This window comes from Furipterus horrens, unplaced genomic scaffold, assembly GCF_987537825.1.
Source record: "Furipterus horrens unplaced genomic scaffold, mFurHor1.1.pri manual_scaffold_9, whole genome shotgun sequence".
Classification (NCBI taxonomy): domain Eukaryota; kingdom Metazoa; phylum Chordata; class Mammalia; order Chiroptera; family Furipteridae; genus Furipterus; species Furipterus horrens.
This window is the reverse complement of record NW_028327179.1, coordinates 14,385,457-14,404,696: the sequence shown is the minus strand read 5'-3', so window position 1 is coordinate 14,404,696 and position 19,240 is coordinate 14,385,457. Positions and strand designations below refer to the sequence as shown.

Sequence of the window (19,240 nt, the reverse complement as noted above, 5' to 3'; positions counted from 1 at the left end):
CATGAACATCACTTTTTCAATGTGTCCTCAAACTGGAAGATGAGGTATTTTGAAGATGTTACAACAAGTACTTTTTGGGGATCTTGAGTCTGCTTTTCCCATGCTTCCTGATTTGATCTTATTTTTATTTTTATTTATTTATTTTATCCTCACCTGAGGACATGCTTATTGATTTTTAGAAAGAGGAGAAGGGAAAGGAAGAAAGACGGGAAGAAACATCAATGCGAGAGAGAAACATTGACCTCTCACAAGTGCCCCCAGCTAGGGACTGACCCTACAACCTAGGTTTATACCCTGACTGGGAACTGAATCTATGACCTTTCAGTTTACAGACAACATTTCCAATGAGCTGAGCTCCCCCATCAGCCAAGGCTTGATCTTATTTTTATTTTTATTTTATTTTATTATTATTATTTTTTTGATCTTATTTTTAAACACCAAAAAGATTTCCCTGCCTTCCAGTTGGATTCAGTGGAGGCTTTCAGTTACTCAGTGGAGATTTTGCGTTCCTGTAGCTCACAGCTGGGTGCTGTTCTTTCACAGGACAATTAGAGCGTGGTCACCCCTGCAGAGCACAGCATCTGTAAAACCGTTCGTCATAGCAGCTGAAGGAGGTTCTAGGATTAGTCCCTTATTTGGTTCAGAACAGTGGCTCCCATCAAAGGAGGACACGTCCTGGTCTCAGGGAGGCATGAGGTTCTTTAGGTAGCAGCAGAATGGTTCAAAGTACGAGTTCTGAGGCCAGCTTCCTCTTACAGGGTTTGTGATGATTAAATGAGATGTTACTTTCAGAGCACTTAGCCCAAGGTTGGCATGAAGTACGGCAGTCCCTTTCTATATCGCGGTTCACTTATCGCGGCTTCACTGTATCACGGGGTTTTAAAATTTTTATATTTAATTATTTATCGCGGATTTTTCGCTATATCGCGGGATTTTGCGGTACTGTATACATATGTTGTTAAAGTTACATAGGTTTAAGAGTGTAGAATATGTTTAAGAACATAAGTAGTGTTTAAAAAAGTGTGGAAAATGTTAATAAGGGAGTGGGAAAGGTTAATAAGGGACTGGGAATGGTTTATAAGTGTGTGGGAAGGGTTTATAAAACCTTAAAATATATATAAATACTAAAATAAATATAAGGTTTCTACTTCACGGATTTTCACCTATTGCAGGTATGTGTGTGTGTGTGTCAAATGTAATACCCACGATAAGTGAGGGAATACTGTAAATGCACAGTGAATGTCACCCACTGTGATGACAGTTGTTGAGCCTCTCCAGCATTAATTTCATGGGCTGTCTCACGTTCTCTTTGCTCTGTTTATTGATGCTTTAAGGGTCTCAAAGAGCAGCTCTTGCTCTTGAGAATTATTCAAATGCCCTCCCCCCACCCCCTTGTTCACTCCCAAACTCTTTGATCTTGGTTCTTAGATGATTGACTCCTGATGACTTCATCTGGGCTTCTGGCCCCATTTATTTGAGGATACTTCCTTTCCTCCCAGACTCTGCTTTTGGAAACTTGTGCCTGGCCCTCCCATTCAGCAATTCTTGCCCCTCAGCTTTTGATATTTACCATGACCTTGGATGAGAGGAATGTTCTCCTCTCATATTAATGTAGCTAAGGAGTCATCTGGAACCCTATCAGCTCTACTTGTCTTCTTACCCTCTAAGTAGAAGGAAATGCACCTGTCTCCTTCTGTTTTAGGCATTGAAAAGCAAGGACTTGGGCAGAAGGAGTACTAATTCAGTCCTCCTTACTCCACCTTCAGCCTTGGATACCAGGACAGGGTCTGTATTACCAAGTGATATGCACATTAGAAACTTGTACTAGCTGTTAACTTAGCTGGACTTAATTGCTATATTTTTAGTTTCATTTGATTTGAGAATCATGTGCTCTACCAGAAACACCTTTTTGTCTGGCCACAGCGCAACACTACAGTGATCCCTCACTTACTGGGGGTATTACGTTCTAGACGCCCCCGCGATAGGTGAAAATCTGCAAAGTAAGAACCTTACATTTATTTTAGTATTTATTGTATAGTATAGTACCGTAAAACCCCATGATATAGCGAAAAATTCGCAATAAATAATTAAATATAATATTTTAAAAAATCCTGCGATACACTGAGGCTGCAATAAGTGAACCACGATATAGAGAGGGACTACTGTATTCCTTTGGATGCCAAGTGCATCACTGATGAAGACATGAATAGCAGGTTTCTTGTACTTCTCAGAAGTACAGCTCCTTATGATAACATATTAGTGCTTTGTGGTTTCAAGAGATTTGTAAGTCAGGAAAGGGAGACTGTGGTCGTAACCTCTCTTTGAATTTTATACCTGGAATCCTGTACTCCAAATTTCTAATCTTTGAATTTTTCCAAATTTCCTACCTCAGAGTTCATACCATAACCTCCCACTACTTTAGTTCTCATAACCCCATTTTGCAAGGGATGTGGGAATCTTGGCCAAAGGTAGCTTTTTCTTTTTATATTACTATTTTTAAAATTATTTATTTGTTTGTTTGTTTGTTTTATGTTTAGAGAGAGGGGAAAGGGGAAAGAGAGGGAGAGAAACATCACTGTGTGGTTGCCTCTCACTTGCACCCCCAACTGGGGACCTGACCTGTAACCTAGTCATGTGCCCTGACTGGGAATCGAACCAGCAACACTTGGCTCGAAGGCCGACGCTCAACAAAGGCAGCTTTTTCATGATCACTCAACTTTATCTGTGAAGGAGTTAGCTTGAGAGCCCAAGACAAATAGAAACTTGAAGGAAATCTATGATTGTTCTTTGTGAAAAACAGTCCAGTAATGTTGGGGATGATTTTTGTGGTTTTACTCTCTCTACTCATTTTACAGAAAGAAAAAGGACTGGATTCTAGCCTAGGCTTCTCCATTTAGTAGCTGTGACCATGGACATGGTACCTCACCTAGGTAAGACTTGGGTTCTGCTTTCTTAGAACGGGGATGATAACTACCTGATAGAGTTGCTATAAGCGTGAGCATGCCTAACACATGGGAATCATCTAATAAGTGATATATATTATTATTATAAATTGTAAAGGTAAGTCATTGATATCATAGCTAGAATGGGACCTTCATTATTTAGAAGGCTGAGGGGCTTTTTCCCCCTTTACCTGAGGACAGTTTTCTCATTGCTTTTAGAGAGAGAGGAAGGGGAAAAGGATTTAGAGAGAGGGAAAGGGAGGGAGAGAGAGAAGAGAAACATTGACCAGTTGCCTTTTGTATGTGCCCCAACTGGGGACCGAACCCGCAACTTAGGCATGTGCCTGACCAGGAATTAAACCTGCGACCTGTCAGTTTGCAGGATGACACCCAACCAACTGAGCCACACTGCCCATGGTGAAAGTCAAGGTTTTCATTAAAGAAAGCAGATGTACCAGAAGCTGCATTACTTTTCCCCTAACTTCCCATAAGCAAGAGGCACTGAGTGTGATATGAAATCAGTACACAGGCAGAGGATTGGAGACTGAAGATTTAATGTCTAAGTAGGCTTTACTCATATTTGCTAAGATTACAACAGATATAACTGTATTGCTCACCCTTTTTTCTTCCAAATCCATAATTTATTTCTAAATATTATTTTGAAGCAGATGATGAGAAAGGGAGAGGCATTGGGGTGGGAGGTGGAGAATAAATCTTGTTGAACTCTAGGTATGTTTAATTCATGTGTGTGTATTATTAGTACAATAAACACTGATTTCATTCATAACCAAGTGGGGCTATTTACGTTTGAATAAAAGGCACATGCATTTGCTCACACAAAGCTCTATTGTGAATTTAAAAAAATTAGTTTTTATTGTTCAAACAATTGTACATTAACCAAGGGATCAAAATAGGTTCTGAGGACTGTGAGCATAAACTGGAATTTTAATGTGTTAGATTTTTAAGATGGTGACTCATAGGATGGGTTTGGACTTAATAGAGGTGAACAGGCTCAAGATTATTTTTCAGTGGCCTGGATTCCACTTGCTTAAACTTTGTTATTTTCTGTTAGTGATTCTATAGCATGCGGAAGGAATAGTCTTTGATTTCTTCACAGCTTTACAGAGAAGGAGAGATCAACAATGCCCAAGGAGCAGCGGCTGTCTTTGTGGGCACTAGTTCACTGATGGGTTTTAGAAACAAAGAAGAACTACATGTACAGAGCCAACAGGTGCCTTTGGAGCTTCCCACAGCTCGAAGCTGTCAAATGGAAGTGCTAGGGGAGCTGAAGACTCCCTAACATTGACTGAAGGCTTTCTGGAGAAACTCACGTCCATCTTCACACCTGAAGGATGAGCGGGAGCTATTCAGTTAAAGGAGTAGAAATGAGAAAATGTTTCCCAGAGAGAAAATGATATGTCAAGGTCCAGAAGCCAGAGCCAGCCAGCATGGCGTGTTCATGAAACTAAGTGGGATTCGGTGTGGCTGAGAGGTATGCAGTTGGGATTTGGTGAAATGGTGGGAGGCCGGAGGGTGGAGTAGGAGGGAGAGTAACTAAAGAGAGGGAGAAGTTTGGTTCATTTGCAGGGGATGGAGGAGGGAAAAGAGCGTTTATCAAATACCTGCCATGTCCCTAGTGACACTTCACAAGTATTGTTATCTTATTTCATAGAAGGTAAGGGTCAGAGAGTCAGCCACATAGCTGGAACACAGTGAGCTGACATTAGAATCCAGTGCCATCTTCCTTTCCACCGCTCCTTCTCTTGGGCTCTTAGCAAGTCCCAAAGTGAGGTTTTTCCCCAGGTGTCTCATTCAGAACCTAGAAACAGCCAACTTTCCCCCAGTCACTAATCCCTACAGCTGCTTTCTGCTCTGGTTGATGATCTTGGGGTACCTACAAGCCTGAGGACAGTTTAGACCGAAAGTCCTGTCTTCTGTACTTTAACCCTGAGTCCTTTTCTCCTGGACGGCACAAGGGAACTCACCTTTCAAGGAAAGCTGAGGCTGGTGTGAAGGAACAGAGATTTTAGACAGACCCCGGCTTTTTGCTAGAGCTGCTTTTACTTCCTGACACCTAAGTTATCCGAATAATTGGCCCGGTGCCGCAACCCTCTACCCCAGCCTGGCCGTTTGTTACGGTGCAGCGCAGACAGGTCGGTGCATCCTGTGGCTGATAGCCATGGGAATCCATTCTGTGGCAGGGCTTGGGGTGCAGTGGCAGCATCTGGGTGGACCACATGGGCCTTCTCAGCTTGTAGGATGTGTGGTAACTCAGAGCCATTTGCTTTAAAGCTTCCATTTGCATTATCAGCAAAGAATATGTAAAACAGCTCAATTTCAGCTGATTACCCACTGAAGTGCCTGGGAGCCACTCTGTAATTTTCATCTGCTGCTCGCTGGGCTCTTCAACAAAGTTTGTAGGCAAATTTAATGGCCCACATTCAGCCCTGCTGAATGGCAGACAGAGAAGGCATCAACTTCCTGTTCTCTTTGTTTGGAAGCATCTGTTACCATAACATAGTAAATATTTTTTTTAACCATTCTGAGAACCGTCATTTACAAGATACTTTTCCAGTGTAGCCTTAGGCTCAGACTTTGATTTTCCCACAACCTCTCCCAGCAGGAATTGTCTCTGTTACCCAAGGGCAACAAGAACCGCTCTAACAAGGATTTCTAGGAGATGGTTGCTGGCCATCTAGACGGATAATAACCTCTCCTAACACTGGTTAGAATTAAATGATTAAATTCTAGCCCTGTGGCAAAACATACAACGGTACACTTGTCAGCCATTAAAAAGGCCATGGTAGATACCACTTCTCATACTTTAATGTGCTCACGAATCACTTGGGGATCTTGTTTAAATTAAGATTAGATCCAGGAGGTGGGTCTCAGATTTTGCATGTCCAGCAAGCTCCCAGGTGATGATCCTTGGACCACATTTTGAATAGCAAGGCTGTAGAAATTTTATAATTGCATGGGAAGGTGTTCATTGATCCAGTGAGAAAGAAAGAAAAGGTTGCAACATGTAGAACATAATCATTCATCTGTATACAAGTTAATACTAAGTATTGCTGAATGGCAGGATTTAAGGCAATAGTTATCCTCATTCTTTTGATTATTGTTGCTTTATTATAAATTTACAATAAACATGTTATAATAAAAACATTACAAAAATAATTTTTAAAGCACCTGCTAACAGAACAATACAACAATCTTTTCTAAGGCATCCATTTTCACAGGGGAAACGTTCTGCAAACACTATTAGGAGAGGAAGGTCTTGTGGGTTTTCACAGCTGAACCATTTATGATCATGGATGGGGATGGGTGGGTATAGGCTTTTCTTTACATGTTATAATCTTATGTAAAGTACACATATGTGTGTATACACACACGTATATAGATATGCACACCTATTTGTATATAGGTACATATGTGTATCAGCCCTGGCTGGTTTGGCTCAGTGGATTGAGCGTCAGCCTGCGAGCTAAGTGTCGCTGGTTCGATCTTCCAGTCAGGGCACATCAGAGAAGGAAAACTCTGACTCCAAAAAACCTCCGCTGCCTTGCGGCATACCTCTTCAGGGGAAAGGCTAAGGGAGTAAACCCCCGACAGAAAATCCGGAGCCGGAGTCCCTAAGGCGGTTTGACGTTGTAGTCAACACCGGCAACTCCTGCGGCGCACCTGAAGCCAAGCTGTATTGACTCCGTCTTTCCCTTGGATCCTTCAGCTGCGAAGAGAGGGGGGGTCTGCTGCATGGGCAACAGCAGACCCTCCATATCACCCTGCCCAGGCTCTGTAGCTTCAGCTTCACTGGAGAGGACACTCCAGCGTCATCGCAAGATGTCGATTCAACACGGGAGGAGACAGATACCGTGTCACTCCCGAGTCGGACTGCACAGCCATTCTCGGCGGTGCAGATAGACTCTTAAGAAGCTACACCATCGTCTCTCGAGACGGACGGCTGCCGACTCCGACATATGTGTATGTTTACTTCTACATATGTTATATTTATATATACACAAAACATATATAACTTGTCACAAATTGCTATTTTTTACAAGTTAAAAAAGTCACAGATGTGATTGTGTAAGGAAAATATGAGAGGAATAATCTAAACTCATTTAGCTTTCTGATTGTGTTTAAGCTACATGAAACCTAGTCATAATTAAAGTGGAAGCTTTTTACTCTGTTGCAAATATGATTAATTAATAACTTTATTCATTATTCCTATAACCCACCCCTCCATTCTTTTAACATTGTTTCTGTTAAAAGTGTTTTTGTAAAAAGATGAATTGTTAACTAATATGTAACCTGTGGATAAGCAGCATATTTGTGAAAGGTTTCAAGGAACTAACCTCAAAGGAAGCTGACTCCAGCAACCTCACGTTCCTGCTCCGGGAGACTTGCTGATTTGCAACCAATAAACACCAGACCTCTGCTTGACCAGTTTTAAGATAATCAAGATAATCATCAGAATAAATTGTGCTGACTTATGCATAGAGAACTTTCAACCCCTCCCCCAGCAATTTCTTTGTTCTGCTTTCCCTCCTCCTCTTCTTAATGATGCCCCTGCCTGCACTGGGATGTTAAGGACCAGAGTCTGCTGTCTTCTCAGGCTGCCGGCCCTTGAACAGACTGACTTGTCTCTCGAGTGTTGCTTTCAAAGCAGCAGGCAGTCGAACCTGAGTTCGGTATCATTCCTACAAAAAGCATATTCAAACTTAAACAGATTCTAAGGGAAAAAAATTCACTCTCACAACATTTCCTCCAGATTGTCTCCTTGAGCTTTTTAGTGGAGACAAGCAGCTCCTTTGAAGCCTGTGGCCATGGGGAGTGAACTCCAGGTCACTTGGCACTGGTGTCAGATTTAGTGCAAAGCTGCGGCCATCACTCTGATGCGTGTGTTTGCACGGAGCCTGCCCTGTTCCATGTCTGCTGATTGGCTGGATGAGCTGACCTCTGTATCGGTCTTCGGGCCTGAACTGTCATGTCTGAGAGATTTGCTGTTTTCACGCTGTCTCATCATTGCCTCCTAAACCTTGAGGGAATAGTTCATTGCCGAGACCCACACTTGAAGCACTTCCCTGTCAGCAGCAGAATTCCCCCTCATACCTTTTACTTCAGCTCTGTCCTGTGTGAGAAATTGTTAGAAACCCAGACTTGGCCCTGATGAGTCTCCAGGTGGATGAAAATAAGCTGGAACTAGTGAATCTGAATTAATGGCTAGAAATCCTCCAAGTTTCTTTGCCACCTTTCCATGGGTGGGGAAGGTTATGCCTGTAAATTCTGAGAGTAACTACAAGGAAGGCCATCCTTTTCTGGAGGTGCAGAGAGGACAAAATGCTGTGGATGAAACCTGTGTGCCCAATGCCTGCCCAGAGACTTCCCAGTAAAATCCTGCATCTTCCAAACGCTTGCTTTGCGTCCCAGAATGGTGCAAACTCCAAGAACCTAAACAAGGAGAATTGAAAATATTCTAGAAGGCTAGAAAAGCTTCAAATTCATTCTGTTGCATAGGAATTTTTTAAAAAATTAAGAATTCCATAGAAATTAAGAAATCAGCTGTGTAAGTATTATGTCTATATGGTATAGTAGTTGTCTTAAAAATTCATATTTCTCATCAAGATTTGTAAGGCCTGACCCTGCTTCCCTCCCTGGGTCCCTACTCACCTTCAGCTCTACCTTTACTCTATGCTGCAGCCCTTTCGAACTTCACTTTGTCCTCCGAGAGAATGTCTTCGAAGTCTCTGGGCTCATGTTATATGCTCTGGCCCCTGCCCTCTCCTCCCAGGCTCTTCCCCTGGTCAGCTTCTGTGCATTGTTTGTCTCCCCATATTTATCACTTACTCTTGGAAACCTCGGAGGCCTCCAGGTGCCTTCTCTGTGCTCCATGCAGCTGCTCTTGCCTAACACAGCCGTCAGCACCTTGCATTCCTGCAGCTACACACAGGTGAGGACTGCAAGCCACGCACCTGCTCTGAGCTGTACCCACAACATCTGCCACAGCCTCATGCTTAGCAGGAAGTGCTCAAAACTATTTATCAGATCATCAGCCGGAAAAGAACATGGAAAATGAACACAGTAAGTTCCCAAATAATGTCCTTTCATTCAATATCCTTATGTTACAATGTTGATGACATGCCTAGGAACTTAATTCTTGATTATATTAACAAGCCTGTGGTAAAATTGGTTTCGTTATACATCGTTTCGCTTCAATTCACCGAGCCTGTCACTGACATGGAGGGCTTACTGTAGTTTCCTGAACTAGTAAGACAGGATGGTGGGTGACTGATGAAGGACCAAATGCTTCCCTCTAAAGATCAGGACCAATACAAATATATCTGTCTGTTCTTGCCACTTATATTCAATATTGTATTGGAGGTTCTAGCCAGTATAACAGGGTAAGAAAAAGAAATAAAAGGCATCTATATTGTAAAGGAGCAATTAAATCTGTCTTTATTCAGAGACATGATTGTTGATGCAGAAATGTGATGGAATCTATGCAAGAGCTACTAGGCCTAATAATAATTGAGTTTATCAAGGGGCAGAATACAAAAATCAATGATTGGTTTATATATTGCAATAAACAATCTGAAATTTAAATTTAAAAAAATACTATTTACAGTAGCATCAAAAATTACCAAATATTTAGAGGTAAATCTTTCAAAAGATATGTAAGATATATACAATGAAAAATAGAAAATATTGTTAGGTAAAATTAAAGTAGGACCAAATAAAAGAAGAAATACTTTGTATGGAAGTCAGAAGACTCAGAATTGTTAAAGTATCAATTATCCCTAAATTGATCCATAGATTCATATGCAATCTCAATCAACATCCAGCGGGCTTAAGAAAATAATTTGTACAAATTAAGAAAATATAATCAATATGATAGGAAAGTTCGCAAGTGATTATATAATAATAGATGAGTATATATATATCCCCATTATTCACAATTCAATATTTGCAAAATTGCCTCCTTGCTAAAATTTACTTGTTACCTCCAACATCAGTACTCACAGTGCTTTCCTGGGCATTCGAGGAAGTATGCAGGGCAGCCGAGAAATGGGCGTCGCCAAGTGCACATGTTCTCAGCTCAGGTTGAACAAGGTAATGCTCTGCCTTCTTGTTTCAGTTCTCATACTGTTTGTAAGTGTCCTTTCCATGGTCTAGTTAGTGCCACATTTTTTTTTGCATTTTTGTGCTTTTTGTGTGTGCGTGATTTCATGTTTAAATTGGTAGCGAACATTCTGTCTAGTGTTCCTAAGTACAAGAAGGCTGTGATGTACCTCGTGGGAATTCAGACATGTGGTGCAGTGCTATTGGCTGCCAATTCAATATTAATATGGTATATCAACAATATATATTTTAAAAGGTATCTTTATACAGAGACACACTCAATACAAAGTTATGTGTTGATTGGTGATGAAAACGTTGTGACCAGAGGTACACAGAAACCTAACCGTGTATTTTCCTTAGTAGTAATGGTTCAGTATTTGAAAATTTAGTGTTTGCAGTGTATTTTAAAATATATTTTATTGATTATGTTATTACAGTTTTCCAACTATTCCCCCTTTACCTCCCTCCACCTGGTACCCCCATTTCCTCCAACAATCTCCTCCCTTAGTTCTTGTTCATGGACCATGCATGTAAGTTCTTTGACTTCTCCATTTCCTACACTGTTCTTAATATCCCCCTGTCTATGTTGTACCTACCAATTTGTACTTCTTTATCCATGCACCTTTTCCCCCATTCTCCCCTTCCCCCTCCTAGCTGATAACCCTGCAAATGATGTCCATATCTATGATTCTATTCCTGTTTTGCTTGTTTGCTTAGTTTGTTTTTTTAGATTCAGTTGTTGATAATTGTGAGTTTGTTGTCATTTTAATGTTCATAGTTTTGATCTTCTTATTTTTCTTAAGTAAGTCCCTTTAACAGTTCATGTAATAATGGCTTGGCGATAATGAACTCCTTTAGCTTTACCTTGTCTGGGAAGCACTTTACCTGCCCTTCCATTCTAAATGATAGCTTTGCTGGATAGAGTACTCTTGATTGTAGGTCATTGCTTTTCATCACTTTGAATAGTTCTTGCCAGCCCCTCTTACCTGCAAAGTTTCTTTTGAGAAACCAGCTGATAGTCTTATGGGAACTCCTTTGTAGGTAACTTTTTGTTTTTCTCTTGCTGCTTTTAAGATTCTCTCTTTATCTTTAACCTTTGGCATTTTAATTATGATGTGTCTTGGTGCGGTCCTCTTTGGGATTTGTTGGGGACTCTCTGTGCTTCCTGGACTTGTATGTCTATTTCCTTCACCAGATTAGGGAAATTTTCTTCCATTATTTTTTCAAATAAGTTTTCAATTTCTTGCTCTTTCTCTTCTCCTTTTGGCACCCATATAATTCAGATGTTGGCATATTTAGAAATGTCCCAGAGGCTCCTTATTCTATCTTCATTTTTTTAAAATTCTTTTTTCTTCTTGCTATTTTGATTGAATGCTTTTTTCTCTCTTATGTTCCAAATCATTGATTTGAATCTTGGCTTCATCCCCTCCACTGTTGGTTCCTTGTCAATTTTTGATTATTTCACCTAATGAAACTTCCATTTCTCCATGGGTCTTTTTTATGCTGTTGCAGTACCCAGTGATTTCTTTGAGCATCCTGATAACAAGTGTTTTGAGCTCTGCATCTGATAGGTTGCTTATCTCCATTTCATTTAGTTCTTTTTCTGTACCTTTATTCTGTTATTTCATTGGGACATGTTTCTTTGTCTCCTCAATTTGGCAGCTTTTCTGCGTTTGTTTCTATACATTAGGTAGAGCTTCTTTGACTCCCTGTCTTACTAGCGTGGCCTATTGTAGAAAAGGCACCTGTAAATTGTGTGAGCAGAGCCTTACATAGTCACCAGGGCAGGGCAACTTGTTTCATCTCTTTGTGGCTGTGTGGGGAAGGCATCAGAGAGGGGACAATGCCACTGCCTGGCCTCTGGAGGTTGCCTGGGAGGAAGCTCTCAGCACTTGCCCCCTTGCCAGTCATTTCACTTTCTTCCCTTCTCCCTGTAAGCCCGTGGTGCCCTTCCAGCTGTTACCCTGGTGCTGAATCCCGGGGGGGTGGGGGTGGTCTGTGTGAGTCCTAAGTCCATTGTGGGCCCTTTAAGAGGAGTATCTTGAGAGTCCTGCAGTTTCTTCTGCCACTCTAATCCCCACTGGTTTTTACAGCTAGAAGTTATGGGAACTTGTCTTCCTGGTGCTGGAACTCTGGGCTGGGTGGTCTGACTGGGGACTGGAATCCCTCGCTCCTGAGGTAGAACTCCCAATTTTTATTCAGCACATGTAGATATGGGACCACCCATTCTGCTGCCTCTCTGTACCTCTCCGGGCCTCTCCACATCTCTGCCCTTCCTACCTGTCTGGATGAATGACACTTCTTTAAATCTTTGGTTGTCTGACCATACAGTTAGATTTTCTGATGAATCTGGGTGATATTTGTTTTGTAATCTAGTTGTAATTTTTGCTGTACTTCTGCACAGAGGCAAAGCGTGTTCACCTGTGCCTCTATCTTCACCAGATATCCCATTGCCTGCAGTGTATTTATAATTTTAAATATGTTTAATAATGAGAATCAGCTGCACACACACACAAACACACATCCACTGTATATAGATAGTAAGCATATGAAAATATGCTCACTAAAAATCTGGAAAGCCAAATAAAATAAGCATAGAAATATTTCATGCTTATCTGAGTGGTAAACATTTTATACTTTGACAAACTATTTTGAAGACAGGAGGAAATAGAAACCTTCATGCACTTAAATGGTAGTTTAAATAGGTAAAAACACTTCATAGAGCAATTTGAGAAAATCTAATCAAGTTGAAAACATATTACTTTTGGCTCAGCAATTCTACTTCTGGATACAGAGCTCAGACAAACTTATATGTGTGTTTTAATACTTGTAGTAGACTATTTTCTATTTTTTAATTTAGGTATGGTAAGGACCTCACTAAATATTCTTGACTGTTAAAGTCATTGGTGTTTTCCAATACTATTGGGTTGGCCAAATTTTTTGTATGGTATTTTCCATAAAATATAAGATATTTTATATTTCCACCAATAACTTTATTTGAAAAATTTGAGTATATTGGTTATCTCCCAATTGTATAATGTTGATTGTTCTCAGTTACTACCTTGATTTGATCGCTATCAACTTCAACTGGTCTACCTGACTGTGGAGCATCATTCAGCAAGAAATCTCTAGCATGAAACTTCGCAAATCACTTTTGACACGTTCAATCAGTCACAGCACCTTCTCCATACACTACACAAATCTTTTTTTTGCATTTCAGTAGTGTTTTTAACTTTCTTGAAATAATAAAGTATAATATGCCAAAAACATTGCATATTTTCTTCCATCTTCAAGGTTAAAATGGCTACACAAAAATTCACCAATTTCTATAAGTTTTTTAAATGCATGTTGATATTATAGCTGTCACAATAAAATCTAACAGAATTGTTTTGAATGAAGTTAAAGATAACTAAGTGCTACTAGAGCCATCCTATGGAATAAACCAAACAAACTTTTAGGCCAACCCAACACATTAACATCAAAGTGCAGCAATAGTCCTGGGGAATCATCCGTGGAAACTTGTGTGTAATTATGTGTAAAACCATGTTATTAATATGGTACAACAGTTCTGATTATATCATAGTTTCAGTTTCAAGGATAGCCCTTTGTATGGTAAATTCTTCATATGAGTCCTTTCTAGTACTGCTAATACTGAAATCTGCCTTGAGGAGAGTGCTAGGCTAACATATGTATTAGATTATCTAGCTTATAGAAAGGTAGAATGCGACTTTTGACTTAGTACACATAATATTTAAAAACACGATATGATGTGTGTGTGTGTGTGTGTGTGATGTATTGATTCCATTATTTTGAAAGAGTGATATTCTGTTATGTGGATTTACAATACATTATACAGCCAAATTGAATGTTTCTGTTTAGCAAGGATGGTAGGATTTCTGAAACTCAGGCCTTAACCAGTAGGTTGGAAGACAAGACCTACTGAAGCTTCATGAAATGGTGTTTCTTTTGTTCCTGTTATTTCTGTTTTGGGTTCATTGTCTCACTCTTCAATAACCTTTAAAATGTTATGCTTAAAATTTTATTTTGCTTAATTATGAAGTAGATGTGCATGCTTAATTTACATTTGTGTAAAATATTTGTTGTGTAAAGTTCCTTTTGGTTTATTCGCTTAAAAGATCACTAAAATTAAGTAAAAATGAAGGTCAACAATAAAAAATATACATAATGCAAACTACAGAATACATCTAATGTATTTTCTAAATATAAATAATAATAAAAAGCACAGCCACATTTTTTACACTAGCTTAAGAAACAGGACATTAGCTCACAGATACAGAGAATGTTTTGATGGTTGCCAGAAGGGAGGTGGTTGACGGGGTAGGCAAAAAAGGTGAAGGGATTAAGTACAAATTGGTAGTTTTAGAATAGTCATGGGGATGTAAAGTACAGCACAAGGAATACAGTCAATAATATAGTGATACCTGTGTATGGTGCCAGATGTGTGCTAGATTTATCGAGGCGATTACTTAGTAAGTTATGTAATGTTTAATCCCTGGGTTGTACGCCTGAAACTAATATGGTCTTGTATGTTAACTTAATTGGAAAACAAAACTTAAAGTCAAACATAAATAAATAAGTGCATTTTGACCAGAAAAGGAAATAGGATATTAGTAATACCTATGACGTTCTTTGTGTATGACCCCTCGTCCATCCCCTACTTCCCCCAAACCTAGAGATCATCACTATCCTGATGTTTGTGGGAAGAAATCAAACCATTCATTTAATTACTTTGATAGGCATACAATTACTTACGTTTTCTTTTTCTTCTTGGGTCAAATTTAGAAAGATACATTCTAAGAATTCACCTATTTCACCTGTTTACAAATTTATTGGCAAAAAGGTGTTTATAAATTTTTCTCATATGCTTTTAGTTATCTGTAGTATTTCAAGGTTATATATAGAGGTTTACATCCAAGCCTTTCTCTAAAGCCTGTGCTTTTTCTATAAAGTACTACCCTACCATCTGCTGAAAGCTAGTGCGGCTATATCCTAGGTGTGCTAATTTATGCATTTGTTAAGCTAATGAGAAAGTTCCTTTGGATTGAGTGCTCAGTGATTTGGTTCTCTCCCTGGTGGAAGAGGTGGGCAGAGTGTGCAGACTGTAAAAGCTTAGCACTGAAAGAGCAAGTCATTCTGAAATATGTTTCTTCATATACTCACTAGCACCTTCTGGGCCTTTGCTAGGCTCTAGAGCAGACTGTCAACAAGTCAGGATAAGCCTTTCAAGGAATCAGATAATGAATCAACAATAAAAATTCAGAAAGATAATCTCTGTTAGACTTCCAGTATTAGCTTTCCATACACAGAGATAACATGATACCCCTTCCACCGGCGAAGGGCAGCTGGCACTCTTGAGGTTCCCCCAGCCCCTCCCCGCACTGCTCTATGTAATGGTCGCAGTTGCAGGGTGATTTGGCCTTTTAAGGGGCATCCTCTGTGGGCCCTGCTGCCCTTGCCAATGGAGTTGTACAACGTTTTAAAGGGGTTGTCTGACTCCATGCCATTAAACACTTGGGTGATCCTGAAATGTACCTGAGACTGGTAAAACCACAAAAACAGCAACCCGTTGCAGGTGAGCGCAGTGAGGTGTCTTCCGAAACAGGCCGTTCAGCAGCACGGTGCGTCATGCACCTCATGGGCGAGCTCTGCGTGTGTTTGCCTCTTTGAATTTTGTGGTATCATTAACTGAAAGCATCTTTCAGAGCAGGAGAAAAATGGAAGGCTCAGAAAACCTTCAAGTTTCTTAAAGTCCCTGCTGTGCACTGTTCTGGGCAGGCGCAGCGTCACTGACGAAGATGGAAATGCAGAGCGTGCCCAAAGGCACAAGGCTGCTTCCCGCGGGAGCTGTCATGAGGACAAATGGAAGAAATGGGAAGTCTGTGCCACATGGTGGCACTTGTGCCAGAAAATCAAACAGCGACAATGTATTTATCTCGGCTTCACAAATGGCATGTCAGACGTTTGCTATAGGGAATGGTCTTGGGATTTGCAAGAGCTCTTTCTGAAGAAAAAAACGTTTTTGAGAAAGATTATTATTAAGAAATATCATGCTTTCTATTATGAGGAAAAGATAAGCATTGAGACTGTAGACGCTGTATTCCTCCAGCAAGCCAGGGATGTGGGTCAGGAGAATATGTTTTCCTGCATTCAGCAAGCATATGGAGAACACAGTGGCTGTCAGAAATTGTGCTAGGTGCTAGGGGTGAGGACGGGCTTGGGTAAGGCACAAATATGCCCTGAGATTTGACGAGAGATATGTACAAATGTACGTATAGCGATCGAGCGGTGTATGACGTCTATGAATGCAGAAGTGTGCAATTTTGCTTGGGAGAGTAAGAAGGCTTTGCAGCAGAGGGGAGGTTTGAACTGAGCCTGCAGGATGTTTACATGTTTCCTGGGGAGAGCAGGGCATTTGGGAAGAGGCAGCAGCACATGCAAAGGCATAGAGGCCTGAAACTAACCCACAGCTCTGGCAGGAGATGGTGAGTCATCTTGACCCCTGTGCTTAAAAATGAATGGAGGTAACACAAGAGAAGAATGTTGGGGTGAGGTTGGGGAGGACATTGGGCATTATGCTGTGGACTTAAAGGAGGCCCAGATCTGTGTTTAGGAAGACAACTCTGGAGGTGGCATGGAAATGAGCAGAAATGAAAGAGGGACCAGAGTGCACAGACGTTAAGAAGGCGATGCAGTGCTGAGGGCGGGGGAAGGTGTGTGCTAGACCGTGGCTGAGGTTCTGTTTAGGTCTTTGCTGTTATTAGACAAGGCCGTTTGCCAAAAGACACAGCTTTCCTCATTGCTTGCCTGGCTGCGCGACCGGAGGGGGTTCTGGTCTTCTCTCACCTTTTGTGCTTTTGCCCAAACCGGGTAAAGCAGTGCTCTGGCTGAGTGTCTGACGGGCTTGCATTTGAATCCTGCCTCTTCCTTGTTTCAGCTGTGTGGCTTGAGGGAGATAACTGGCCTCTTTGGCCTAACGTACCTTATCTGTGGTGCCTTCATAAATATCAGCTGCTTAAGTATTGTAGGTCTGCGCATGCTCACGGCCACCACAGGTCATGGAAGCAAGGACAGTCGTAGCATTGGCTAAGCCGGTGGCTCCTTGAAGGGTGACTAAATCTTACACCTTGTCACAAACTGTGCTTAGTGCACGTTTGTTAATTGGTTTGCTTTGGTTCAAACAGTGCCTTTAAATGAGGAATTTAATTTCTGGACTCTGAAACTCTTCTGTGTAGTCTGCCATCTTTCATTGTTTCACTTTAGTATGAGAAATCATTTATGTCGACTTTCCTGTGCATTGCTAGATTTTATGGTTAACTTTTGGAGCCAGAAGAGTGTGTAGATATCATCTGTTAAATTTTCTCATTCATGCATTCATTCATTCATTCATTCATTCAGAAAACAATGACTGAATATTTAAATATGCCAGGTACTTTGCTAAGCACAGGCAAAAATGAATTAGATCAAAGCCCTGTCCTCCATATCCAGAGCTTTTGGGAGGAATAAGTACATGGTTTATAATACAAAATACTGTGTAATTTTGAAGAGGAGGAGTGAAAATAGGACTGTAGTGGGCAGGGTAAGGACACAGAGTTCATAAGGAGTTGACCCTTGAACCAAGACTTGAAACATGAGTCCATATTTGCTAGGCTGGCATTAGGGGTGAAGGAGGGTTCAAATTCCAGTCATTTTTGGCATAATGAACCACTCCAAAACTTAGGAGCTTAAAACAACATCAACTTTTTATTTCTCATGTTTCTATGCATTGGTTGGGCTCAGTGGGTGTTGGCGGGAATCACTAATGCTGGAAGCTTTGATGGGCCTGGGAGATGCAGGGTAGCTTCAGTTACTTGTTTGGTGCTTCACATGGAGTGGTGGAATGACTAGAGTCCAGCTGAATTTCTCTCTCTCAATCCCTTTCTCTTTCTCTCTCCCCATGAGGTCTTTTGCCATTCAGTTGTCTAGCCCAAACTTCGTTACATGGCGGCTAGATCCCAGGAAGGAAAAATGAAAGTTGCAGGACCTCTGAAGGTCTAGAGCCAGAAGTCATACAACATCACTTCTGCCATTTTTCTATTGGCCAAGGCAAGTCATCAGCCAGTTTTGATTCAAGGGGAAGGAAACTGACTACATCTTTAGTGGGAGGAGCAACATGCGTGTACAGGAATGAGAGGGACTGTTGGTGGCCATCTTTGCAGACAATCTACCCCTGTCTGTCCAGGAAAAGGGAGTGGTATTCATAAGAGGGACCTCTATGTGCACTGTAAAGAAGACAAGATCAAGGTAAGCTACCGAGCGAGGATAGAGGGGGAAGCGAGGTTCAGTGACCCAAGGAGAGTGAGGGAATGGAGGGCATGGGACAGCAACACTAGAAGGATTACAGACCTCTGCTGGAGACCATACCACACCTGTGGTGAGATCGCCTCCAGCAGCACCCCCAGGGGCAAAAGTGAGAAGGACATGTGAGGACCAGACCCAGAGAGGAAAGAAGTTGTCTTGGCTCACTCAGTGAGAATGTGGCAGAATCATGGGTCAAACCCAGGCCTCCCTGCACCCTGAAAGTTCTGGGATTTTTGTGCAGTGTAAGATGTTTTTTTCTGCTATATACAGATCTCATCATTGCTGCCGCACTCTTTAGATTGCCTAAGATTGGAGAGAAGGTGGACACAAAGAAAGAGGTTATAGATAGGATTTGTATCTTTCTGGAACACCGGCTGCTAGAATTCAATTTGATCTAACATTTATTGATCTTGCCCAGAGAGTCTCACAGTCTAGAAGGAGACAGACATTCTAAGAATTAACTCCAATACAATATGACCAGATAGCAATTGACCGATATACCAAGATGGGGCAAGGTCAGGAACTAACATTTACTTTGTGCTTAACATTGACAGGAACTGTGTCAACTTCATACTTGGAGAGATTCTTAAAGCAAGAAGACAAGCTAGGAGACTAGTGTCTCAAACTAAAGAATTTGAGAGACCTGACTAGTGTGGCTCGGTTGGTTGGATGTCACTCTGCAAAGCAAAAGTTTGCTGGTTCGATTCCCAGTCAGGGCACATGCCTAGGTTTTGGGTTCAGTTCCCAGTAGGGGCACATACGGGATGCTACTGATTGATGTTGCTCAGTCACATCAGTGCTTCTTTCACTCTGTCTCCCTC

The 19,240-nt window shown here is 41.2% G+C and overlaps 1 long non-coding RNA gene across 1 annotated transcript in view; it reads left to right on the top strand.

The window, feature by feature from the left end:
- Positions 1–3,919: 3,919 nt before the first annotated feature.
- Positions 3,920–19,240, top strand: part of LOC150001327 (uncharacterized) — a 57,961-nt gene continuing 42,640 nt past the window's right edge. Inside the window, exon 1 of the long non-coding RNA XR_016513020.1 lies at positions 3,920–4,434. This is a non-coding gene — a long non-coding RNA (uncharacterized LOC150001327). The remainder of the gene's footprint in view (positions 4,435–19,240) is intronic.